Source organism: Carassius gibelio, chromosome B19, assembly GCF_023724105.1.
Source record: "Carassius gibelio isolate Cgi1373 ecotype wild population from Czech Republic chromosome B19, carGib1.2-hapl.c, whole genome shotgun sequence".
Classification (NCBI taxonomy): Eukaryota; Metazoa; Chordata; class Actinopteri; order Cypriniformes; family Cyprinidae; genus Carassius; species Carassius gibelio.
In genome coordinates, this window is record NC_068414.1 from 6,626,860 (window position 1) to 6,653,568 (window position 26,709).

The 26,709-nt window shown below is 47.2% G+C and overlaps 10 non-coding genes across 10 annotated transcripts; all 10 read left to right on the forward strand.

Moving 5' to 3' along the window:
• Positions 1-311: 311 nt before the first annotated feature.
• LOC127980842 (U5 spliceosomal RNA) lies at positions 312-426 on the forward strand. The gene has a single exon (XR_008159844.1). It is a non-coding gene; the product is annotated as a U5 spliceosomal RNA (small nuclear RNA).
• A 1,923-nt stretch (positions 427-2,349) lies between these two features.
• Positions 2,350-2,464, forward strand: LOC127980843 (U5 spliceosomal RNA). The gene has a single exon (XR_008159845.1). It is a non-coding gene; the product is annotated as a U5 spliceosomal RNA (small nuclear RNA).
• Positions 2,465-7,559: 5,095 nt separating this feature from the next.
• Positions 7,560-7,674, forward strand: LOC127980844 (U5 spliceosomal RNA). The gene has a single exon (XR_008159846.1). It is a non-coding gene; the product is annotated as a U5 spliceosomal RNA (small nuclear RNA).
• A 3,587-nt stretch (positions 7,675-11,261) lies between these two features.
• Positions 11,262-11,376, forward strand: LOC127980845 (U5 spliceosomal RNA). The gene has a single exon (XR_008159847.1). It is a non-coding gene; the product is annotated as a U5 spliceosomal RNA (small nuclear RNA).
• A 1,377-nt stretch (positions 11,377-12,753) lies between these two features.
• On the forward strand, positions 12,754-12,868 carry LOC127980167 (U5 spliceosomal RNA). The gene has a single exon (XR_008159205.1). It is a non-coding gene; the product is annotated as a U5 spliceosomal RNA (small nuclear RNA).
• Positions 12,869-15,924: 3,056 nt separating this feature from the next.
• Positions 15,925-16,039, forward strand: LOC127980847 (U5 spliceosomal RNA). Its single transcript, XR_008159849.1, has one exon. It is a non-coding gene; the product is annotated as a U5 spliceosomal RNA (small nuclear RNA).
• A 3,069-nt stretch (positions 16,040-19,108) lies between these two features.
• LOC127980848 (U5 spliceosomal RNA) lies at positions 19,109-19,223 on the forward strand. The gene has a single exon (XR_008159850.1). It is a non-coding gene; the product is annotated as a U5 spliceosomal RNA (small nuclear RNA).
• Positions 19,224-21,147: 1,924 nt separating this feature from the next.
• On the forward strand, positions 21,148-21,262 carry LOC127980849 (U5 spliceosomal RNA). The gene has a single exon (XR_008159851.1). It is a non-coding gene; the product is annotated as a U5 spliceosomal RNA (small nuclear RNA).
• A 1,377-nt stretch (positions 21,263-22,639) lies between these two features.
• Positions 22,640-22,754, forward strand: LOC127980850 (U5 spliceosomal RNA). The gene has a single exon (XR_008159852.1). It is a non-coding gene; the product is annotated as a U5 spliceosomal RNA (small nuclear RNA).
• Positions 22,755-25,810: 3,056 nt separating this feature from the next.
• LOC127980851 (U5 spliceosomal RNA) lies at positions 25,811-25,925 on the forward strand. The gene has a single exon (XR_008159853.1). It is a non-coding gene; the product is annotated as a U5 spliceosomal RNA (small nuclear RNA).
• Positions 25,926-26,709: the final 784 nt, after the last annotated feature.

Sequence of the window (26,709 nt, forward strand, 5' to 3'; positions counted from 1 at the left end):
ACTGAAGCGGATACAGACTGGATCTGGTGGCTACGGTGACCTCGGAATAAGGGATTTCTTTAAAAGACTTTTTTTTTCATATAAGATTTTATCCAACTTTTCAGATAGAGGCATGAGAAAGAGATTGCCTTGATTGGGCTTTTGGTTATTGGTGGACCGAGAGGACTTTTTTGAGTTTTACTCCTCCCTTTTGGAGTGGGGGGGGGGGTGCTGACGAAACACATGTGGGCAGGCATTGTCACCCTTGATGACCCTTGGCGAGCGTAGTAGTTTAACAGAGGCAGCGCACAGGCCCGAGGGTTTGGAGACACAGCTCGAGTTTCTCTTCATTGTCGCATAAATCTTTCGCCTTTTACTAAAGATTTCCGTGGAGGGGAACTTTTGCGAGTGACCTGTATTTTTGGGTGCTCTGCTCACAGCAGAGCTACATCGAAATGTCAAGAGCAGAATCAGTTTGACCGTCCGGCAGCATGCTGCGAGAGGGCTTGCCACTGGTCATCGTCTGAATAGGCACTCTCTGCGTTTGACCACTTCGTGTTTATTTAGCCGGATGGGAAGGCAGCGCTTTCTTGTACGTGACGGGATGCAAATTCTTGAAGGCTCTCTTTAGTGACGGGTCCAAACAAAGATCTCATCTGCTCCTCTAGCCCTATCGGCGACTCGTGCACTTCGAGCCTTCTTAGTGACGGCGCAAGTTGCTGACTGCTGACTGCGTTGGTGGTATAGTGGTGAGCATAGCTGCCTTCCAAGCAGTTGACCCGGATTCGATTCCCGGCCAACGCATATCCTTTGGCTCGGGCTGACGTCCAAGCAGAACTCCCTCTGTGACCTGTGCCTCCACCCAAAACTTTTGGATGGAATAATTTCGGATGGACCCATCATTAGCTGAAGTCGCATAACACTTGCAACACTACCGGTAGCAGGGGTCATTGTTTGGACTCTTTTTTTTTTTTTTTTTTTTTTAATTGCGCTTTAAACAAAAAGTATTGTGTCAATGCAACTGAACAACATTTATTAGGAACACAGTGCGTCAATAAAGCTACTGACTTCCGCCTGCGTTGGTGGTATAGTGGTGAGCATAGCTGCCTTCCAAGCAGTTGACCCGGGTTCGATTCCCGGCCAACGCATGTCCTTTGGCTCGGGCTGACGTCGAAGCAGAACTCCTTCTGTGACCTGCGACTCCAACCAAACATTTTGGATGGATCATTCGGAAGACGAAAAGAACCAGCTCTCCCCGTCGGGGAATCGAACCCCGGTCTTCCGCGTGACAGGCGGAGATACTGTCCACTATACTAACGAGGAGCCGTGCATGCTGCCGTTTCTCCCCCAACTGACGGCACTGCACTGACATAACTAAACAATGCATGGCTTCTTCTGACGCAGACCCAGCCCTAGCACCGTAAAATTTCTGATGGACCCATCATTAGCTGAAGTCGCATAACACTTGGAACACTACCCGTAGCAGGGGTCATTGTTTGGACTCTTTTTTTTTTTTTTTTTTTAAATTGCACTTTAAACAAAAAGTATTGCGTCAATGCAACTGAACAACATTAATTAGGAACACAGTGCGTCAAAAAGCAAAATGACAGTTAAAGGCATTTCGTTATTGAACTCTTTGATGACATCATTCAGCTAAGTTCAATTTAAATAGTATCTGTGCAATAATTTGCAATCAAGTCAACGATATCGCTGTACATGAAGTGTCCCCAGCTCCGCCTGCCAGAAGCGACAGAGGCAAGAAACCAAAACTCGATCGGTGAAAGGATGGAGAAAAAACCGGGTGAGAAACCAGGCTCAGTCGGGGAGACAGTTCTCCCCTTGTCAGACGAAACCAGTAGATCAGCTCCAGGCTGCAGGAATGTCAGACTGTGCAGAAGAATCATCTGTTTCCTGTGGTCTTGTCCAGGTGGTCTTTACAAGGGATTTGTATCTGCGGCTCATCTAGTTGTCACGGTCTCCGCTGTGTTTCTGGGCCATAGAGGTCCTTTCTAGGTGTTGATCCACCATCTTCTCTGGATACGGACTGGATCCGGGTGACTGAAGCGGATACAGACTGGATCTGGTGGCTACGGTGACCTCGGAATAAGGGATTTCTTTAAAAGACTTTTTTTTTCATATAAGATTTTATCCAACTTTTCAGATAGAGGCATGAGAAAGAGATTGCCTTGATTGGGCTTTTGGTTATTGGTGGACCGAGAGGACTTTTTTGAGTTTTACTCCTCCCTTTTGGAGTGGGGGGGGGGGGGTGCTGACGAAACACATGTGGGCAGGCATTGTCACCCTTGATGACCCTTGGCGAGCGTAGTAGTTTAACAGACGCAGCGCACAGGCCCGAGGGTTTGGAGACACAGCTCGAGTTTCTCTTCATTGTCGCATAAATCTTTCGCCTTTTACTAAAGATTTCCGTGGAGGGGAACTTTTGCGAGTGACCTGTATTTTTGGGTGCTCTGCTCACAGCAGAGCTACATCGAAATGTCAAGAGCAGAATCAGTTTGACCGTCCGGCAGCATGCTGCGAGAGGGCTTGCCACTGGTCATCGTCTGAATAGGCACTCTCTGCGTTTGACCACTTCGTGTTTATTTAGCCGGATGGGAAGGCAGCGCTTTCTTGTACGTGACGGGATGCAAATTCTTGAAGGCTCTCTTTAGTGACGGGTCCAAACAAAGATCTCATCTGCTCCTCTAGCCCTATCGGCGACTCGTGCACTTCGAGCCTTCTTAGTGACGGCGCAAGTTGCTGACTGCTGACTGCGTTGGTGGTATAGTGGTGAGCATAGCTGCCTTCCAAGCAGTTGACCCGGATTCGATTCCCGGCCAACGCATATCCTTTGGCTCGGGCTGACGTCGAAGCAGAACTCCCTCTGTGACCTGTGCCTCCACCCAAAACTTTTGGATGGAATAATTTCGGATGGACCCATCATTAGCTGAAGTCGCATAACACTTGCAACACTACCGGTAGCAGGGGTCATTGTTTGGACTCTTTTTTTTTTTTTTTTTTTTTTTAATTGCGCTTTAAACAAAAAGTATTGTGTCAATGCAACTGAACAACATTTATTAGGAACACAGTGCGTCAATAAAGCTACTGACTTCCGCCTGCGTTGGTGGTATAGTGGTGAGCATAGGGGGGAATCGAACCCCGGTCTTCCGCGTGACAGGCGGAGATACTGTCCACTATACTAACGAGGAGCCGTGCATGCTGCCGTTTCTCCCCCAACTGACGGCACTGCACTGACATAACTAAACAATGCATGGCTTCTTCTGACGCAGACCCAGCCCTAGCACCGTAAAATTTCTGATGGACCCATCATTAGCTGAAGTCGCATAACACTTGGAACACTACCCGTAGCAGGGGTCATTGTTTGGACTCTTTTTTTTTTTTTTTTTTTTTAAATTGCGCTTTAAACAAAAAGTATTGCGTCAATGCAACTGAACAACATTAATTAGGAACACAGTGCGTCAAAAAGCAAAATGACAGTTAAAGGCATTTCGTTATTGAACTCTTTGATGACATCATTCAGCTAAGTTCAGTTTAAATAGTATCTGTGCAATAATTTGCAATCAAGTCAACGATATCGCTGTACATGAAGTGTCCCCAGCTCCGCCTGCCAGAAGCGACAGAGGCAAGAAACCAAAACTCGATCGGTGAAAGGATGGAGAAAAAACCGGGTGAGAAACCAGGCTCAGTCGGGGAGACAGTTCTCCCCTTGTCAGACGAAACCAGTAGATCAGCTCCAGGCTGCAGGAATGTCAGACTGTGCAGAAGAATCATCTGTTTCCTGTGGTCTTGTCCAGGTGGTCTTTACAAGGGATTTGTATCTGCGGCTCATCTAGTTGTCACGGTCTCCGCTGTGTTTCTGGGCCATAGAGGTCCTTTCTAGGTGTTGATCCACCATCTTCTCTGGATACGGACTGGATCCGGGTGACTGAAGCGGATACAGACTGGATCTGGTGGCTACGGTGACCTCGGAATAAGGGATTTCTTTAAAAGACTTTTTTTTTCATATAAGATTTTATCCAACTTTTCAGATAGAGGCATGAGAAAGAGATTGCCTTGATTGGGCTTTTGGTTATTATAGGCACTCTCTGCGTTTGACCACTTTGTGTTTATTTAGCCGGATGGGAAGGCAGCGCTTTCTTGTACGTGACGGGATGCAAATTCTTGAAGGCTCTCTTTAGTGACGGGTCCAAACAAAGATCTCATCTGCTCCTCTAGCCCTATCGGCGACTCGTGCACTTCGAGCCTTCTTAGTGACGGCGCAAGTTGCTGACTGCTGACTGCGTTGGTGGTATAGTGGTGAGCATAGCTGCCTTCCAAGCAGTTGGAGAGAGCAGTGCGCATGTCCTTTGGCTCGGGCTGACGTCGAAACAGAACTCCCTCTGTGACCTGTGCCTCCACCCAAAATTTTGGATGGAATAATTTCGGATGGACCCATCATTAGCTGAAGTCGCATAACACTTGCAACACTACCCGTAGCAGGGGTCATTGTTTGGACTCTTTTTTTTTTTTTTAATTGCGCTTTAAACAAAAAGTATTGTGTCAATGCAACTGAACAACATTTATTAGGAACACAGTGCGTCAATAAAGCTACTGACTTCCGCCTGCGTTGGTGGTATAGTGGTGAGCATAGCTGCCTTCCAAGCAGTTGACCCGGGTTCGATTCCCGGCCAACGCATGTCCTTTGGCTCGGGCTGACGTCGAAGCAGAACTCCTTCTGTGACCTGCGACTCCAACCAAACATTTTGGATGGATCATTCGGAAGACGAAAAGAACCAGCTCTCCCCGTCGGGGAATCGAACCCCGGTCTTCCGCGTGACAGGCGGAGATACTGTCCACTATACTAACGAGGAGCCGTGCATGCTGCCGTTTCTCCCCCAACTGACGGCACTGCACTGACATAACTAAACAATGCATGGCTTCTTCTGACGCAGACCCAGCCCTAGCACCGTAAAATTTCTGATGGACCCATCATTAGCTGAAGTCGCATAACACTTGGAACACTACCCGTAGCAGGGGTCATTGTTTGGACTCTTTTTTTTTTTTTTTTTTTTAAATTGCACTTTAAACAAAAAGTATTGCGTCAATGCAACTGAACAACATTAATTAGGAACACAGTGCGTCAAAAAGCAAAATGACAGTTAAAGGCATTTCGTTATTGAACTCTTTGATGACATCATTCAGCTAAGTTCAATTTAAATAGTATCTGTGCAATAATTTGCAATCAAGTCAACGATATCGCTGTACATGAAGTGTCCCCAGCTCCGCCTGCCAGAAGCGACAGAGGCAAGAAACCAAAACTCGATCGGTGAAAGGATGGAGAAAAAACCGGGTGAGAAACCAGGCTCAGTCGGGGAGACAGTTCTCCCCTTGTCAGACGAAACCAGTAGATCAGCTCCAGGAATGTCAGACTGTGCAGAAGAATCATCTGTTTCCTGTGGTCTTGTCCAGGTGGTCTTTACAAGGGATTTGTATCTGCGGCTCATCTAGTTGTCACGGTCTCCGCTGTGTTTCTGGGCCATAGAGGTCCTTTCTAGGTGTTGATCCACCATCTTCTCTGGATACGGACTGGATCCGGGTGACTGAAGCGGATACAGACTGGATCTGGTGGCTACGGTGACCTCGGAATAAGGGATTTCTTTAAAAGACTTTTTTTTTCATATAAGATTTTATCCAACTTTTCAGATAGAGGCATGAGAAAGAGATTGCCTTGATTGGGCTTTTGGTTATTATAGGCACTCTCTGCGTTTGACCACTTCGTGTTTATTTAGCCGGATGGGAAGGCAGCGCTTTCTTGTACGTGACGGGATGCAAATTCTTGAAGGCTCTCTTTAGTGACGGGTCCAAACAAAGATCTCATCTGCTCCTCTAGCCCTATCGGCGACTCGTGCACTTCGAGCCTTCTTAGTGACGGCGCAAGTTGCTGACTGCTGACTGCGTTGGTGGTATAGTGGTGAGCATAGCTGCCTTCCAAGCAGTTGGAGAGAGCAGTGCGCATGTCCTTTGGCTCGGGCTGACGTCGAAGCAGAACTCCCTCTGTGACCTGTGCCTCCACCCAAAATTTTGGATGGAATAATTTCGGATGGACCCATCATTAGCTGAAGTCGCATAACACTTGCAACACTACCCGTAGCAGGGGTCATTGTTTGGACTCTTTTTTTTTTTTTTTTTTTTTTAATTGCGCTTTAAACAAAAAGTATTGTGTCAATGCAACTGAACAACATTTATTAGGAACACAGTGCGTCAATAAAGCTACTGACTTCCGCCTGCGTTGGTGGTATAGTGGTGAGCATAGCTGCCTTCCAAGCAGTTGACCCGGGTTCGATTCCCGGCCAACGCATGTCCTTTGGCTCGGGCTGACGTCGAAGCAGAACTCCTTCTGTGACCTGCGACTCCAACCAAACATTTTGGATGGATCATTCGGAAGACGAAAAGAACCAGCTCTCCCCGTCGGGGAATCGAACCCCGGTCTTCCGCGTGACAGGCGGAGATACTGTCCACTATACTAACGAGGAGCCGTGCATGCTGCCGTTTCTCCCCCAACTGACGGCACTGCACTGACATAACTAAACAATGCATGGCTTCTTCTGACGCAGACCCAGCCCTAGCACCGTAAAATTTCTGATGGACCCATCATTAGCTGAAGTCGCATAACACTTGGAACACTACCCGTAGCAGGGGTCATTGTTTGGACTCTTTTTTTTTTTTTTTTTTTTTTTAAATTGCGCTTTAAACAAAAAGTATTGCGTCAATGCAACTGAACAACATTAATTAGGAACACAGTGCGTCAAAAAGCAAAATGACAGTTAAAGGCATTTCGTTATTGAACTCTTTGATGACATCATTCAGCTAAGTTCAGTTTAAATAGTATCTGTGCAATAATTTGCAATCAAGTCAACGATATCGCTGTACATGAAGTGTCCCCAGCTCCGCCTGCCAGAAGCGACAGAGGGAAGAAACCAAAACTCGATCGGTGAAAGGATGGAGAAAAAACCCGGTGAGAAACCAGGCTCAGTCGGGGAGACAGTTCTCCCCTTGTCAGACGAAACCAGTAGATCAGCTCCAGGCTGCAGGAATGTCAGACTGTGCAGAAGAATCATCTGTTTCCTGTGGTCTTGTCCAGGTGGTCTTTACAAGGGATTTGTATCTGCGGCTCATCTAGTTGTCACGGTCTCCGCTGTGTTTCTGGGCCATAGAGGTCCTTTCTAGGTGTTGATCCACCATCTTCTCTGGATACGGACTGGATCCGGGTGACTGAAGCGGATACAGACTGGATCTGGTGGCTACGGTGACCTCGCAATAAGGGATTTCTTTAAAAGACTTTTTTTTTCATATAAGATTTTATCCAACTTTTCAGATAGAGGCATGAGAAAGAGATTGCCTTGATTGGGCTTTTGGTTATTGGTGGACCGAGAGGACTTTTTTGAGTTTTACTCCTCCCTTTTGGAGTGGGGGGGGGGGGTGCTGACGAAACACATGTGGGCAGGCATTGTCACCCTTGATGACCCTTGGCGAGCGTAGTAGTTTAACAGAGGCAGCGCACAGGCCCGAGGGTTTGGAGACACAGCTCGAGTTTCTCTTCATTGTCGCATAAATCTTTCGCCTTTTACTAAAGATTTCCGTGGAGGGGAACTTTTGCGAGTGACCTGTATTTTTGGGTGCTCTGCTCACAGCAGAGCTACATCGAAATGTCAAGAGCAGAATCAGTTTGACCGTCCGGCAGCATGCTGCGAGAGGGCTTGCCACTGGTCATCGTCTGAATAGGCACTCTCTGCGTTTGACCACTTCGTGTTTATTTAGCTGGATGGGAAGGCAGCGCTTTCTTGTACGTGACGGGATGCAAATTCTTGAAGGCTCTCTTTAGTGACGGGTCCAAACAAAGATCTCATCTGCTCCTCTAGCCCTATCGGCGACTCGTGCACTTCGAGCCTTCTTAGTGACGGCGCAAGTTGCTGACTGCTGACTGCGTTGGTGGTATAGTGGTGAGCATAGCTGCCTTCCAAGCAGTTGACCCGGATTCGATTCCCGGCCAACGCATATCCTTTGGCTCGGGCTGACGTCGAAGCAGAACTCCCTCTGTGACCTGTGCCTCCACCCAAAACTTTTGGATGGAATAATTTCGGATGGACCCATCATTAGCTGAAGTCGCATAACACTTGCAACACTACCGGTAGCAGGGGTCATTGTTTGGACTCTTTTTTTTTTTTTTTTTTTTTTTTAATTGCGCTTTAAACAAAAAGTATTGTGTCAATGCAACTGAACAACATTTATTAGGAACACAGTGCGTCAATAAAGCTACTGACTTCCGCCTGCGTTGGTGGTATAGTGGTGAGCATAGCTGCCTTCCAAGCAGTTGACCCGGGTTCGATTCCCGGCCAACGCATGTCCTTTGGCTCGGGCTGACGTCGAAGCAGAACTCCTTCTGTGACCTGCGACTCCAACCAAACATTTTGGATGGATCATTCGGAAGACGAAAAGAACCAGCTCTCCCCGTCGGGGAATCGAACCCCGGTCTTCCGCGTGACAGGCGGAGATACTGTCCACTATACTAACGAGGAGCCGTGCATGCTGCCGTTTCTCCCCCAACTGACGGCACTGCACTGACATAACTAAACAATGCATGGCTTCTTCTGACGCAGACCCAGCCCTAGCACCGTAAAATTTCTGATGGACCCATCATTAGCTGAAGTCGCATAACACTTGGAACACTACCCGTAGCAGGGGTCATTGTTTGGACTCTTTTTTTTTTTTTTTTTTTTTAAATTGCGCTTTAAACAAAAAGTATTGCGTCAATGCAACTGAACAACATTAATTAGGAACACAGTGCGTCAAAAAGCAAAATGACAGTTAAAGGCATTTCGTTATTGAACTCTTTGATGACATCATTCAGCTAAGTTCAGTTTAAATAGTATCTGTGCAATAATTTGCAATCAAGTCAACGATATCGCTGTACATGAAGTGTCCCCAGCTCCGCCTGCCAGAAGCGACAGAGGCAAGAAACCAAAACTCGATCGGTAAAAGGATGGAGAAAAAACCGGGTGAGAAACCAGGCTCAGTCGGGGAGACAGTTCTCCCCTTGTCAGACGAAACCAGTAGATCAGCTCCAGGCTGCAGGAATGTCAGACTGTGCAGAAGAATCATCTGTTTCCTGTGGTCTTGTCCAGGTGGTCTTTACAAGGGATTTGTATCTGCGGCTCATCTAGTTGTCACGGTCTCCGCTGTGTTTCTGGGCCATAGAGGTCCTTTCTAGGTGTTGATCCACCATCTTCTCTGGATACGGACTGGATCCGGGTGACTGAAGCGGATACAGACTGGATCTGGTGGCTACGGTGACCTCGGAATAAGGGATTTCTTTAAAAGACTTTTTTTTTCATATAAGATTTTATCCAACTTTTCAGATAGAGGCATGAGAAAGAGATTGCCTTGATTGGGCTTTTGGTTATTATAGGCACTCTCTGCGTTTGACCACTTCGTGTTTATTTAGCCGGATGGGAAGGCAGCGCTTTCTTGTACGTGACGGGATGCAAATTCTTGAAGGCTCTCTTTAGTGACGGGTCCAAACAAAGATCTCATCTGCTCCTCTAGCCCTATCGGCGACTCGTGCACTTCGAGCCTTCTTAGTGACGGCGCAAGTTGCTGACTGCTGATGCGTTGGTGGTATAGTGGTGAGCATAGCAGCCTTCCAAGCAGTTGGAGAGAGCAGTGCGCATGTCCTTTGGCTCGGGCTGACGTCGAAACAGAACTCCCTCTGTGACCTGTGCCTCCACCCAAAATTTTGGATGGAATAATTTCGGATGGACCCATCATTAGCTGAAGTCGCATAACACTTGCAACACTACCCGTAGCAGGGGTCATTGTTTGGACTCTTTTTTTTTTTTTAATTGCGCTTTAAACAAAAAGTATTGTGTCAATGCAACTGAACAACATTTATTAGGAACACAGTGCGTCAATAAAGCTACTGACTTCCGCCTGCGTTGGTGGTATAGTGGTGAGCATAGCTGCCTTCCAAGCAGTTGACCCGGGTTCGATTCCCGGCCAACGCATGTCCTTTGGCTCGGGCTGACGTCGAAGCAGAACTCCTTCTGTGACCTGCGACTCCAACCAAACATTTTGGATGGATCATTCGGAAGACGAAAAGAACCAGCTCTCCCCGTCGGGGAATCGAACCCCGGTCTTCCGCGTGACAGGCGGAGATACTGTCCACTATACTAACGAGGAGCCGTGCATGCTGCCGTTTCTCCCCCAACTGACGGCACTGCACTGACATAACTAAACAATGCATGGCTTCTTCTGACGCAGACCCAGCCCTAGCACCGTAAAATTTCTGATGGACCCATCATTAGCTGAAGTCGCATAACACTTGGAACACTACCCGTAGCAGGGGTCATTGTTTGGACTCTTTTTTTTTTTTTTTTTTTTTAAATTGCGCTTTAAACAAAAAGTATTGCGTCAATGCAACTGAACAACATCAATTAGGAACACAGTGCGTCAAAAAGCAAAATGACAGTTAAAGGCATTTCGTTATTGAACTCTTTGATGACATCATTCAGCTAAGTTCAGTTTAAATAGTATCTGTGCAATAATTTGCAATCAAGTCAACGATATCGCTGTACATGAAGTGTCCCCAGCTCCGCCTGCCAGAAGCGACAGAGGCAAGAAACCAAAACTCGATCGGTGAAAGGATGGAGAAAAAACCGGGTGAGAAACCAGGCTCAGTCGGGGAGACAGTTCTCCCCTTGTCAGACGAAACCAGTAGATCAGCTCCAGGCTGCAGGAATGTCAGACTGTGCAGAAGAATCATCTGTTTCCTGTGGTCTTGTCCAGGTGGTCTTTACAAGGGATTTGTATCTGCGGCTCATCTAGTTGTCACGGTCTCCGCTGTGTTTCTGGGCCATAGAGGTCCTTTCTAGGTGTTGATCCACCATCTTCTCTGGATACGGACTGGATCCGGGTGACTGAAGCGGATACAGACTGGATCTGGTGGCTACGGTGACCTCGGAATAAGGGATTTCTTTAAAAGACTTTTTTTTTCATATAAGATTTTATCCAACTTTTCAGATAGAGGCATGAGAAAGAGATTGCCTTGATTGGGCTTTTGGTTATTGGTGGACCGAGGGGACTTTTTTGAGTTTTACTCCTCCCTTTTGGAATAGGGGGGGGGGGGTGCTGACGAAACACATGTGGGCAGGCATTGTCACCCTTGATGACCCTTGGCGAGCGTAGTAGTTTAACAGAGGCAGCGCACAGGCCCGAGGGTTTGGAGACACAGCTCGAGTTTCTCTTCATTGTCGCATAAATCTTTCGCCTTTTACTAAAGATTTCCGTGGAGGGGAACTTTTGCGAGTGACCTGTATTTTTGGGTGCTCTGCTCACAGCAGAGCTACATCGAAATGTCAAGAGCAGAATCAGTTTGACCGTCCGGCAGCATGCTGCGAGAGGGCTTGCCACTGGTCATCGTCTGAATAGGCACTCTCTGCGTTTGACCACTTCGTGTTTATTTAGCCGGATGGGAAGGCAGCGCTTTTTTGTACGTGACGGGATGCAAATTCTTGAAGGCTCTCTTTAGTGACGGGTCCAAACAAAGATCTCATCTGCTCCTCTAGCCCTATCGGCGACTCGTGCACTTCGAGCCTTCTTAGTGACGGCGCAAGTTGCTGACTGATGACTGCGTTGGTGGTATAGTGGTGAGCATAGCTGCCTTCCAAGCAGTTGACCCGGATTCGATACCCGGCCAACGCATGTCCTTTGGCTCGGGCTGACGTCGAAGCAGAACTCCCTCTGTGACCTGTGCCTCCACCCAAAACTTTTGGATGGAATAATTTCGGATGGACCCATCATTAGCTGAAGTCGCATAACACTTGCAACACTACCCGTAGCAGGGGTCATTGTTTGGACTCTTTTTTTTTTTTTTTATTGCGCTTTAAACAAAAAGTATTGTGTCAATGCAACTGAACAACATTTATTAGGAACACAGTGCGTCAAAAAGCAAAATGACAGTTAAAGGCATTTCGTTATTGAACTCTTTGATGACATCATTCAGCTAAGTTCAGTTTAAATAGTATCTGTGCAATAATTTGCAATCAAGTCAACGATATCGCTGTACATGAAGTGTCCCCAGCTCCGCCTGCCAGAAGCGACAGAGGCAAGAAACCAAAACTCGATCGGTGAAAGGATGGAGAAAAAACCCGGTGAGAAACCAGGCTCAGTCGGGGAGACAGTTCTCCCATTGTCAGACGAAACAGGTAGATCAGCTCCAGGCTGCAGGAATGTCAGACTGTGCAGAAGAATCATCTGTTTCCTGTGGTCTTGTCCAGGTGGTCTTTACAGGGGATTTGTATCTGCGGCTCATCTAGTTGTCACGGTCTCCGCTGTGTTTCTGGGCCATAGAGGTCCTTTCTAGGTGTTGATCCACCATCTTCTCTGGATACGGACTGGATCCGGGTGACTGAAGCGGATACAGACTGGATCTGGTGGCTACGGTGACCTCGGAATAAGGGATTTCTTTAAAAGACTTTTTTTTTCATATAAGATTTTATCCAACTTTTCAGATAGAGGCATGAGAAAGAGATTGCCTTGATTGGGCTTTTGGTTATTGGTGGACCGAGGGGACTTTTTTGAGTTTTACTCCTCCCTTTTGGAATAGGGGGGGGGGGGGGTGCTGACGAAACACATGTGGGCAGGCATTGTCACCCTTGATGACCCTTGGCGAGCATAGTAGTTTAACAGAGGCAGCGCACAGGCCCGAGGGTTTGGAGACACAGCTCGAGTTTCTCTTCATTGTCGCATAAATCTTTCGCCTTTTACTAAAGATTTCCGTGGAGGGGAACTTTTGCGAGTTGCCTGTATTTTTGGGTGCTCTGCTCACAGCAGAGCTACATCGAAATGTCAAGAGCAGAATCAGTTTGACCGTCCGGCAGCATGCTGCGAGAGGGCTTGCCACTGGTCATCGTCTGAATAGGCACTCTCTGCATTTGACCACTTCGTGTTTATTTAGCCGGATGGGAAGGCAGCGCTTTTTTGTACGTGACGGGATGCAAATTCTTGAAGGCTCTCTTTAGTGACGGGTCCAAACAAAGATCTCATCTGCTCCTCTAGCCCTATCGGCGACTCGTGCACTTCGAGCCTTCTTAGTGACGGCGCAAGTTGCTGACTGATGACTGCGTTGGTGGTATAGTGGTGAGCATAGCTGCCTTCCAAGCAGTTGACCCGGATTCGATACCCGGCCAACGCATTTCCTTTGGCTCGGGCTGACGTCGAAGCAGAACTCCCTCTGTGACCTGTGCCTCCACCCAAAACTTTTGGATGGAATAATTTCGGATGGACCCATCATTAGCTGAAGTCGCATAACACTTGCAACACTACCCGTAGCAGGGGTCATTGTTTGGACTCTTTTTTTTTTTTTTAATTGCGCTTTAAACAAAAAGTATTGTGTCAATGCAACTGAACAACATTTATTAGGAACACAGTGCGTCAAAAAGCAAAATGACAGTTAAAGGCATTTCGTTATTGAACTCTTTGATGACATCATTCAGCTAAGTTCAGTTTAAATAGTATCTGTGCAATAATTTGCAATCAAGTCAACGATATCGCTGTACATGAAGTGTCCCCAGCTCCGCCTGCCAGAAGCGACAGAGGCAAGAAACCAAAACTCGATCGGTGAAAGGATGGAGAAAAAACCCGGTGAGAAACCAGGCTCAGTCGGGGAGACAGTTCTCCCATTGTCAGACGAAACAGGTAGATCAGCTCCAGGCTGCAGGAATGTCAGACTGTGCAGAAGAATCATCTGTTTCCTGTGGTCTTGTCCAGGTGGTCTTTACAGGGGATTTGTATCTGCGGCTCATCTAGTTGTCACGGTCTCCGCTGTGTTTCTGGGCCATAGAGGTCCTTTCTAGGTGTTGATCCACCATCTTCTCTGGATACGGACTGGATCCGGGTAACTGAAGCGGATACAGACTGGATCTGGTGGCTACGGTGACCTCGGAATAAGGGATTTCTTTAAAAGACTTTTTTTTTCATATAAGATTTTATCCAACTTTTCAGATAGAGGCATGAGAAAGAGATTGCCTTGATTGGGCTTTTGGTTATTATAGGCACTCTCTGCGTTTGACCACTTCGTGTTTATTTAGCCGGATGGGAAGGCAGCGCTTTTTTGTACGTGACGGGATGCAAATTCTTGAAGGCTCTCTTTAGTGACGGGTCCAAACAAAGATCTCATCTGCTCCTCTAGCCCTATCGGCGACTCGTGCACTTCGAGCCTTCTTAGTGACGGCGCAAGTTGCTGACTGATGACTGCGTTGGTGGTATAGTGGTGAGCATAGCTGCCTTCCAAGCAGTTGACCCGGATTCAATACCCGGCCAACGCATGTCCTTTGGCTCGGGCTGACGTCGAAGCAGAACTCCCTCTGTGACCTGTGCCTCCACCCAAAACTTTTGGATGGAATAATTTCGGATGGACCCATCATTAGCTGAAGTCGCATAACACTTGCAACACTACCCGTAGCAGGGGTCATTGTTTGGACTCTTTTTTTTTTTTTTTTTTAATTGCGCTTTAAACAAAAAGTATTGTGTCAATGCAACTGAACAACATTTATTAGGAACACAGTGCGTCAATAAAGCTACTGACTTCCGCCTGCGTTGGTGTTATAGTGGTGAGCATAGCTGCCTTCCAAGCAGTTGACCCGGGTTCGATTCCCGGCCAACGCATGTCCTTTGGCTCGGGCTGACGTCGAAGCAGAACTCCTTCTGTGACCTGCGACTCCAACCAAACATTTTGGATGGATCATTCTGAAGACGAAAAGAACCAGCTCTCCCCGTCTGGGAATCGAACCCCGGTCTTCCGCGTGACAGGCGGAGATACTGTCCACTATACTAATGAGGAGCCGTGCATGCTGCCGTTTCTCCCCCAACTGACGGCACTGCACTGACATAACTAAACAATGCATGGCTTCTTCTGACGCAGACCCAGCCCTAGCACCGTAAAATTTCTGATGGACCCATCATTAGCTGAAGTCGCATAACACTTGGAACACTACCCGTAGCAGGGGTCATTGTTTGGACTCTTTTTTTTTTTTTTTTTTTTTTTAAATTGCGCTTTAAACAAAAAGTATTGCGTCAATGCAACTGAACAACATTAATTAAGAACACAGTGCGTCAAAAAGCAAAATGACAGTTAAAGGCATTTCGTTATTGAACTCTTTGATGACATCATTCAGCTAAGTTCAGTTTAAATAGTATCTGTGCAATAATTTGCAATCAAGTCAACGATATCGCTGTACATGAAGTGTCCCCAGCTCCGCCTGCCAGAAGCGACAGAGGCAAGAAACCAAAACTCGATCGGTGAAAGGATGGAGAAAAAACCCGGTGAGAAACCAGGCTCAGTCGGGGAGACAGTTCTCCCATTGTCAGACGAAACAGGTAGATCAGCTCCAGGCTGCAGGAATGTCAGACTGTGCAGAAGAATCATCTGTTTCCTGTGGTCTTGTCCAGGTGGTCTTTACAGGGGATTTGTATCTGCGGCTCATCTAGTTGTCACGGTCTCCGCTGTGTTTCTGGGCCATAGAGGTCCTTTCTAGGTGTTGATCCACCATCTTCTCTGGATACGGACTGGATCCGGGTGACTGAAGCGGATACAGACTGGATCTGGTGGCTACGGTGACCTCGGAATAAGGGATTTCTTTAAAAGACTTTTTTTTTCATATAAGATTTTATCCAACTTTTCAGATAGAGGCATGAGAAAGAGATTGCCTTGATTGGGCTTTTGGTTATTGGTGGACCGAGGGGACTTTTTTGAGTTTTACTCCTCCCTTTTGGAATAGGGGGGGCGGGGGTGCTGACGAAACACATGTGGGCAGGCATTGTCACCCTTGATGACCCTTGGCGAGCGTAGTAGTTTAACAGAGGCAGCGCACAGGCCCGAGGGTTTGGAGACACAGCTCGAGTTTCTCTTCATTGTCGCATAAATCTTTCGCCTTTTACTAAAGATTTCCGTGGAGGGGAACTTTTGCGAGTGACCTGTATTTTTGGGTGCTCTGCTCACAGCAGAGCTACATCGAAATGTCAAGAGCAGAATCAGTTTGACCGTCCGGCAGCATGCTGCGAAAGGGCTTGCCACTGGTCATCGTCTGAATAGGCACTCTCTGCATTTGACCACTTCGTGTTTATTTAGCCGGATGGGAAGGCAGCGCTTTTTGGTACGTGACGGGATGCAAATTCTTGAAGGCTCTCTTTAGTGACGGGTCCAAACAAAGATCTCATCTGCTCCTCTAGCCCTATCGGCGACTCGTGCACTTCGAGCCTTCTTAGTGACGGCGCAAGTTGCTGACTGATGACTGCGTTGGTGGTATAGTGGTGAGCATAGCTGCCTTCCAAGCAGTTGACCCGGATTCGATACCCGGCCAACGCATGTCCTTTGGCTCGGGCTGACGTCGAAGCAGAACTCCCTCTGTGACCTGTGCCTCCACCCAAAACTTTTGGATGGAATAATTTCGGATGGACCCATCATTAGCTGAAGTCGCATAACACTTGCAACACTACCCGTAGCAGGGGTCATTGTTTGGACTCTTTTTTTTTTTTTTAATTGCGCTTTAAACAAAAAGTATTGTGTCAATGCAACTGAACAACATTTATTAGGAACACAGTGCGTCAAAAAGCAAAATGACAGTTAAAGGCATTTCGTTATTGAACTCTTTGATGACATCATTCAGCTAAGTTCAGTTTAAATAGTATCTGTGCAATAATTTGCAATCAAGTCAACGATATCGCTGTACATGAAGTGTCCCCAGCTCCGCCTGCCAGAAGCGACAGAGGCAAGAAACCAAAACTCGATCGGTGAAAGGATGGAGAAAAAACCCGGTGAGAAACCAGGCTCAGTCGGGGAGACAGTTCTCCCATTGTCAGACGAAACAGGTAGATCAGCTCCAGGCTGCAGGAATGTCAGACTGTGCAGAAGAATCATCTGTTTCCTGTGGTCTTGTCCAGGTGGTCTTTACAGGGGATTTGTATCTGCGGCTCATCTAGTTGTCACGGTCTCCGCTGTGTTTCTGGGCCATAGAGGTCCTTTCTAGGTGTTGATCCACCATCTTCTCTGGATACGGACTGGATCCGGGTGACTGAAGCGGATACAGACTGGATCTGGTGGCTACGGTGACCTCGGAATAAGGGATTTCTTTAAAAGACTTTTTTTTTCATATAAGATTTTATCCAACTTTTCAGATAGAGGCATGAGAAAGAGATTGCCTTGATTGGGCTTTTGGTTATTATAGGCACTCTCTGCGTTTGACCACTTCGTGTTTATTTAGCCGGATGGGAAGGCAGCGCTTTCTTGTACGTGACGGGATGCAAATTCTTGAAGGCTCTCTTTAGTGACGGGTCCAAACAAAGATCTCATCTGCTCCTCTAGCCCTATCGGCGACTCGTGCACTTCGAGCCTTCTTAGTGACGGCGCAAGTTGCTGACTGCTGACTGCGTTGGTGGTATAGTGGTGAGCATAGCTGCCTTCCAAGCAGTTGACCCGGATTCGATTCCCGGCCAATGCATATCCTTTGGCTCGGGCTGACGTCGAAGCAGAACTCCCTCTGTGACCTGTGCCTCCACCCAAAACTTTTGGATGGAATAATTTCGGATGGACCCATCATTAGCTGAAGTCGCATAACACTTGCAACACTACCGGTAGCAGGGGTCATTGTTTGGACTCTTTTTTTTTTTTTTTTTTTTTTTTAATTGCGCTTTAAACAAAAAGTATTGTGTCAATGCAACTGAACAACATTTATTAGGAACACAGTGCGTCAATAAAGCTACTGACTTCCGCCTGCGTTGGTGGTATAGTGGTGAGCATAGCTGCCTTCCAAGCAGTTGACCCGGGTTCGATTCCCGGCCAACGCATGTCCTTTGGCTCGGGCTGACGTCGAAGCAGAACTCCTTCTGTGACCTGCGACTCCAACCAAACATTTTGGATGGATCATTCGGAAGACGAAAAGAACCAGCTCTCCCCGTCGGGGAATCGAACCCCGGTCTTCCGCGTGACAGGCGGAGATACTGTCCACTATACTAACGAGGAGCCGTGCATGCTGCCGTTTCTCCCCCAACTGACGGCACTGCACTGACATAACTAAACAATGCATGGCTTCTTCTGACGCAGACCCAGCCCTAGCACCGTAAAATTTCTGATGGACCCATCATTAGCTGAAGTCGCATAACACTTGGAACACTACCCGTAGCAGGGGTCATTGTTTGGACTCTTTTTTTTTTTTTTTTTTTTTTTTAAATTGCGCTTTAAACAGAAAGTATTGCGTCAATGCAACTGAACAACATTAATTAGGAACACAGTGCGTCAAAAAGCAAAATGACAGTTAAAGGCATTTCGTTATTGAACTCTTTGATGACATCATTCAGCTAAGTTCAGTTTAAATAGTATCTGTGCAATAATTTGCAATCAAGTCAACGATATCGCTGTACATGAAGTGTCCCCAGCTCCGCCTGCCAGAAGCGACAGAGGGAAGAAACCAAAACTCGATCGGTGAAAGGATGGAGAAAAAACCCGGTGAGAAACCAGGCTCAGTCGGGGAGACAGTTCTCCCCTTGTCAGACGAAACCAGTAGATCAGCTCCAGGCTGCAGGAATGTCAGACTGTGCAGAAGAATCATCTGTTTCCTGTGGTCTTGTCCAGGTGGTCTTTACAAGGGATTTGTATCTGCGGCTCATCTAGTTGTCACGGTCTCCGCTGTGTTTCTGGGCCATAGAGGTCCTTTCTAGGTGTTGATCCACCATCTTCTCTGGATACGGACTGGATCCGGGTGACTGAAGCGGATACAGACTGGATCTGGTGGCTACGGTGACCTCGGAATAAGGGATTTCTTTAAAAGACTTTTTTTTTCATATAAGATTTTATCCAACTTTTCAGATAGAGGCATGAGAAAGAGATTGCCTTGATTGGGCTTTTGGTTATTGGTGGACCGAGGGGACTTTTTTGAGTTTTACTCCTCCCTTTTGGAATAGGGGGGGGGGGGGGGGGGGTGCTGACGAAACACATGTGGGCAGGCATTGTCACCCTTGATGACCCTTGGCGAGCGTAGTAGTTTAACAGAGGCAGCGCACAGGCCCGAGGGTTCGGAGACACAGCTCGAGTTTCTCTTCATTGTCGCATAAATCTTTCGCCTTTTACTAAAGATTTCCGTGGAGGGGAACTTTTGCGAGTGACCTGTATTTTTGGGTGCTCTGCTCACAGCAGAGCTACATCGAAATGTCAAGAGCAGAATCAGTTTGACTGTCCGGCAGCATGCTGCGAGAGGGCTTGCCACTGGTTATCGTCTGAATAGGCACTCTGTGCGTTTGACCACTTCGTGTTTATTTAGCCGGATGGGAAGGCAGCGCTTTTTTGTACGTGACGGGATGCAAATTCTTGAAGGCTCTCTTTAGTGACGGGTCCAAACAAAGATCTCATCTGCTCCTCTAGCCCTATCGGCGACTCGTGCACTTCGAGCCTTCTTAGTGACGGCGCAAGTTGCTGACTGATGACTGCGTTGGTGGTATAGTGGTGAGCATAGCTGCCTTCCAAGCAGTTGACCCGGATTCAATACCCGGCCAACGCATGTCCTTTGGCTCGGGCTGACGTCGAAGCAGAACTCCCTCTGTGACCTGTGCCTCCACCCAAAACTTTTGGATGGAATAATTTCGGATGGACCCATCATTAGCTGAAGTCGCATAACACTTGCAACACTACCCGTAGCAGGGGTCATTGTTTGGACTCTTTTTTTTTTTTTTTTTTAATTGCGCTTTAAACAAAAAGTATTGTGTCAATGCAACTGAACAACATTTATTAGGAACACAGTGCGTCAATAAAGCTACTGACTTCCGCCTGCGTTGGTGTTATAGTGGTGAGCATAGCTGCCTTCCAAGCAGTTGACCCGGGTTCGATTCCCGGCCAACGCATGTCCTTTGGCTCGGGCTGACGTCGAAGCAGAACTCCTTCTGTGACCTGCGACTCCAACCAAACATTTTGGATGGATCATTCTGAAGACGAAAAGAACCAGCTCTCCCCGTCTGGGAATCGAACCCCGGTCTTCCGCGTGACAGGCGGAGATACTGTCCACTATACTAATGAGGAGCCGTGCATGCTGCCGTTTCTCCCCCAACTGACGGCACTGCACTGACATAACTAAACAATGCATGGCTTCTTCTGACGCAGACCCAGCCCTAGCACCGTAAAATTTCTGATGGACCCATCATTAGCTGAAGTCGCATAACACTTGGAACACTACCCGTAGCAGGGGTCATTGTTTGGACTCTTTTTTTTTTTTTTTTTTTTTTTAAATTGCGCTTTAAACAAAAAGTATTGCGTCAATGCAACTGAACAACATTAATTAAGAACACAGTGCGTCAAAAAGCAAAATGACAGTTAAAGGCATTTCGTTATTGAACTCTTTGATGACATCATTCAGCTAAGTTCAGTTTAAATAGTATCTGTGCAATAATTTGCAATCAAGTCAACGATATCGCTGTACATGAAGTGTCCCCAGCTCCGCCTGCCAGAAGCGACAGAGGCAAGAAACCAAAACTCGATCGGTGAAAGGATGGAGAAAAAACCCGGTGAGAAACCAGGCTCAGTCGGGGAGACAGTTCTCCCATTGTCAGACGAAACAGGTAGATCAGCTCCAGGCTGCAGGAATGTCAGACTGTGCAGAAGAATCATCTGTTTCCTGTGGTCTTGTCCAGGTGGTCTTTACAAGGGATTTGTATCTGCGGCTCATCTAGTTGTCACGGTCTCCGCTGTGTTTCTGGGCCATAGAGGTCCTTTCTAGGTGTTGATCCACCATCTTCTCTGGATACGGACTGGATCCGGGTGACTGAAGCGGATACAGACTGGATCTGGTGGCTACGGTGACCTCGGAATAAGGGATTTCTTTAAAAGACTTTTTTTTTCATATAAGATTTTATCCAACTTTTCAGATAGAGGCATGAGAAAGAGATTGCCTTGATTGGGCTTTTGGTTATTGGTGGACCGAGGGGACTTTTTTGAGTTTTACTCCTCCCTTTTGGAATAGGGGGGGGGGGGGTGCTGACGAAACACATGTGGGCAGGCATTGTCACCCTTGATGACCCTTGGCGAGCGTAGTAGTTTAACAGAGGCAGCGCACAGGCCCGAGGGTTTGGAGACACAGCTCGAGTTTCTCTTCATTGTCGCATAAATCTTTCGCCTTTTACTAAAGATTTCCGTGGAGGGGAACTTTTGCGAGTGACCTGTATTTTTGGGTGCTCTGCTCACAGCAGAGCTACATCGAAATGTCAAGAGCAGAATCAGTTTGACCGTCCGGCAGCATGCTGCGAGAGGGCTTGCCACTGGTCATCGTCTGAATAGGCACTCTCTGCGTTTGACCACTTCGTGTTTATTTAGCCGGATGGGAAGGCAGCGCTTTTTTGTACGTGACGGGATGCAAATTCTTGAAGGCTCTCTTTAGTGACGGGTCCAAACAAAGATCTCATCTGCTCCTCTAGCCCTATCGGCGACTCGTGCACTTCGAGCCTTCTTAGTGACGGCGCAAGTTGCTGACTGATGACTGCGTTGGTGGTATAGTGGTGAGCATAGCTGCCTTCCAAGCAGTTGACCCGGATTCGATACCCGGCCAACGCATGTCCTTTGGCTCGGGCTGACGTCGAAGCAGAACTCCCTCTGTGACCTGTGCCTCCACCCAAAACTTTTGGATGGAATAATTTCGGATGGACCCATCATTAGCTGAAGTCGCATAACACTTGCAACACTACCCGTAGCAGGGGTCATTGTTTGGACTCTTTTTTTTTTTTTTTATTGCGCTTTAAACAAAAAGTATTGTGTCAATGCAACTGAACAACATTTATTAGGAACACAGTGCGTCAAAAAGCAAAATGACAGTTAAAGGCATTTCGTTATTGAACTCTTTGATGACATCATTCAGCTAAGTTCAGTTTAAATAGTATCTGTGCAATAATTTGCAATCAAGTCAACGATATCGCTGTACATGAAGTGTCCCCAGCTCCGCCTGCCAGAAGCGACAGAGGCAAGAAACCAAAACTCGATCGGTGAAAGGATGGAGAAAAAACCCGGTGAGAAACCAGGCTCAGTCGGGGAGACAGTTCTCCCATTGTCAGACGAAACAGGTAGATCAGCTCCAGGCTGCAGGAATGTCAGACTGTGCAGAAGAATCATCTGTTTCCTGTGGTCTTGTCCAGGTGGTCTTTACAGGGGATTTGTATCTGCGGCTCATCTAGTTGTCACGGTCTCCGCTGTGTTTCTGGGCCATAGAGGTCCTTTCTAGGTGTTGATCCACCATCTTCTCTGGATACGGACTGGATCCGGGTGACTGAAGCGGATACAGACTGGATCTGGTGGCTACGGTGACCTCGGAATAAGGGATTTCTTTAAAAGACTTTTTTTTTCATATAAGATTTTATCCAACTTTTCAGATAGAGGCATGAGAAAGAGATTGCCTTGATTGGGCTTTTGGTTATTGGTGGACCGAGGGGACTTTTTTGAGTTTTACTCCTCCCTTTTGGAATAGGGGGGGGGGGGGGTGCTGACGAAACACATGTGGGCAGGCATTGTCACCCTTGATGACCCTTGGCGAGCATAGTAGTTTAACAGAGGCAGCGCACAGGCCCGAGGGTTTGGAGACACAGCTCGAGTTTCTCTTCATTGTCGCATAAATCTTTCGCCTTTTACTAAAGATTTCCGTGGAGGGGAACTTTTGCGAGTGACCTGTATTTTTGGGTGCTCTGCTCACAGCAGAGCTACATCGAAATGTCAAGAGCAGAATCAGTTTGACCGTCCGGCAGCATGCTGCGAGAGGGCTTGCCACTGGTCATCGTCTGAATAGGCACTCTCTGCATTTGACCACTTCGTGTTTATTTAGCCGGATGGGAAGGCAGCGCTTTTTTGTACGTGACGGGATGCAAATTCTTGAAGGCTCTCTTTAGTGACGGGTCCAAACAAAGATCTCATCTGCTCCTCTAGCCCTATCGGCGACTCGTGCACTTCGAGCCTTCTTAGTGACGGCGCAAGTTGCTGACTGATGACTGCGTTGGTGGTATAGTGGTGAGCATAGCTGCCTTCCAAGCAGTTGACCCGGATTCGATACCCGGCCAACGCATTTCCTTTGGCTCGGGCTGACGTCGAAGCAGAACTCCCTCTGTGACCTGTGCCTCCACCCAAAACTTTTGGATGGAATAATTTCGGATGGACCCATCATTAGCTGAAGTCGCATAACACTTGCAACACTACCCGTAGCAGGGGTCATTGTTTGGACTCTTTTTTTTTTTTTTAATTGCGCTTTAAACAAAAAGTATTGTGTCAATGCAACTGAACAACATTTATTAGGAACACAGTGCGTCAAAAAGCAAAATGACAGTTAAAGGCATTTCGTTATTGAACTCTTTGATGACATCATTCAGCTAAGTTCAGTTTAAATAGTATCTGTGCAATAATTTGCAATCAAGTCAACGATATCGCTGTACATGAAGTGTCCCCAGCTCCGCCTGCCAGAAGCGACAGAGGCAAGAAACCAAAACTCGATCGGTGAAAGGATGGAGAAAAAACCCGGTGAGAAACCAGGCTCAGTCGGGGAGACAGTTCTCCCATTGTCAGACGAAACAGGTAGATCAGCTCCAGGCTGCAGGAATGTCAGACTGTGCAGAAGAATCATCTGTTTCCTGTGGTCTTGTCCAGGTGGTCTTTACAGGGGATTTGTATCTGCGGCTCATCTAGTTGTCACGGTCTCCGCTGTGTTTCTGGGCCATAGAGGTCCTTTCTAGGTGTTGATCCACCATCTTCTCTGGATACGGACTGGATCCGGGTGACTGAAGCGGATACAGACTGGATCTGGTGGCTACGGTGACCTCGGAATAAGGGATTTCTTTAAAAGACTTTTTTTTTCATATAAGATTTTATCCAACTTTTCAGATAGAGGCATGAGAAAGAGATTGCCTTGATTGGGCTTTTGGTTATTATAGGCACTCTCTGCGTTTGACCACTTCGTGTTTATTTAGCCGGATGGGAAGGCAGCGCTTTTTTGTACGTGACGGGATGCAAATTCTTGAAGGCTCTCTTTAGTGACGGGTCCAAACAAAGATCTCATCTGCTCCTCTAGCCCTATCGGCGACTCGTGCACTTCGAGCCTTCTTAGTGACGGCGCAAGTTGCTGACTGATGACTGCGTTGGTGGTATAGTGGTGAGCATAGCTGCCTTCCAAGCAGTTGACCCGGATTCAATACCCGGCCAACGCATGTCCTTTGGCTCGGGCTGACGTCGAAGCAGAACTCCCTCTGTGACCTGTGCCTCCACCCAAAACTTTTGGATGGAATAATTTCGGATGGACCCATCATTAGCTGAAGTCGCATAACACTTGCAACACTACCCGTAGCAGGGGTCATTGTTTGGACTCTTTTTTTTTTTTTTTTTTAATTGCGCTTTAAACAAAAAGTATTGTGTCAATGCAACTGAACAACATTTATTAGGAACACAGTGCGTCAATAAAGCTACTGACTTCCGCCTGCGTTGGTGTTATAGTGGTGAGCATAGCTGCCTTCCAAGCAGTTGACCCGGGTTCGATTCCCGGCCAACGCATGTCCTTTGGCTCGGGCTGACGTCGAAGCAGAACTCCTTCTGTGACCTGCGACTCCAACCAAACATTTTGGATGGATCATTCTGAAGACGAAAAGAACCAGCTCTCCCCGTCTGGGAATCGAACCCCGGTCTTCCGCGTGACAGGCGGAGATACTGTCCACTATACTAATGAGGAGCCGTGCATGCTGCCGTTTCTCCCCCAACTGACGGCACTGCACTGACATAACTAAACAATGCATGGCTTCTTCTGACGCAGACCCAGCCCTAGCACCGTAAAATTTCTGATGGACCCATCATTAGCTGAAGTCGCATAACACTTGGAACACTACCCGTAGCAGGGGTCATTGTTTGGACTCTTTTTTTTTTTTTTTTTTTTTTTAAATTGCGCTTTAAACAAAAAGTATTGCGTCAATGCAACTGAACAACATTAATTAAGAACACAGTGCGTCAAAAAGCAAAATGACAGTTAAAGGCATTTCGTTATTGAACTCTTTGATGACATCATTCAGCTAAGTTCAGTTTAAATAGTATCTGTGCAATAATTTGCAATCAAGTCAACGATATCGCTGTACATGAAGTGTCCCCAGCTCCGCCTGCCAGAAGCGACAGAGGCAACAAACCAAAACTCGATCGGTGAAAGGATGGAGAAAAAACCCGGTGAGAAACCAGGCTCAGTCGGGGAGACAGTTCTCCCATTGTCAGACGAAACAGGTAGATCAGCTCCAGGCTGCAGGAATGTCAGACTGTGCAGAAGAATCATCTGTTTCCTGTGGTCTTGTCCAGGTGGTCTTTACAGGGGATTTGTATCTGCGGCTCATCTAGTTGTCACGGTCTCCGCTGTGTTTCTGGGCCATAGAGGTCCTTTCTAGGTGTTGATCCACCATCTTCTCTGGATACGGACTGGATCCGGGTGACTGAAGCGGATACAGACTGGATCTGGTGGCTACGGTGACCTCGGAATAAGGGATTTCTTTAAAAGACTTTTTTTTTCATATAAGATTTTATCCAACTTTTCAGATAGAGGCATGAGAAAGAGATTGCCTTGATTGGGCTTTTGGTTATTGGTGGACCGAGGGGACTTTTTTGAGTTTTACTCCTCCCTTTTGGAATAGGGGGGGCGGGGGTGCTGACGAAACACATGTGGGCAGGCATTGTCACCCTTGATGACCCTTGGCGAGCGTAGTAGTTTAACAGAGGCAGCGCACAGGCCCGAGGGTTTGGAGACACAGCTCGAGTTTCTCTTCATTGTCGCATAAATCTTTCGCCTTTTACTAAAGATTTCCGTGGAGGGGAACTTTTGCGAGTGACCTGTATTTTTGGGTGCTCTGCTCACAGCAGAGCTACATCGAAATGTCAAGAGCAGAATCAGTTTGACCGTCCGGCAGCATGCTGCGAAAGGGCTTGCCACTGGTCATCGTCTGAATAGGCACTCTCTGCATTTGACCACTTCGTGTTTATTTAGCCGGATGGGAAGGCAGCGCTTTTTGGTACGTGACGGGATGCAAATTCTTGAAGGCTCTCTTTAGTGACGGGTCCAAACAAAGATCTCATCTGCTCCTCTAGCCCTATCGGCGACTCGTGCACTTCGAGCCTTCTTAGTGACGGCGCAAGTTGCTGACTGATGACTGCGTTGGTGGTATAGTGGTGAGCATAGCTGCCTTCCAAGCAGTTGACCCGGATTCAATACCCGGCCAACGCATGTCCTTTGGCTCGGGCTGACGTCGAAGCAGAACTCCCTCTGTGACCTGTGCCTCCACCCAAAACTTTTGGATGGAATAATTTCGGATGGACCCATCATTAGCTGAAGTCGCATAACACTTGCAACACTACCCGTAGCAGGGGTCATTGTTTGGACTCTTTTTTTTTTTTTTAATTGCGCTTTAAACAAAAAGTATTGTGTCAATGCAACTGAACAACATTTATTAGGAACACAGTGCGTCAAAAAGCAAAATGACAGTTAAAGGCATTTCGTTATTGAACTCTTTGATGACATCATTCAGCTAAGTTCAGTTTAAATAGTATCTGTGCAATAATTTGCAATCAAGTCAACGATATCGCTGTACATGAAGTGTCCCCAGCTCCGCCTGCCAGAAGCGACAGAGGCAAGAAACCAAAACTCGATCGGT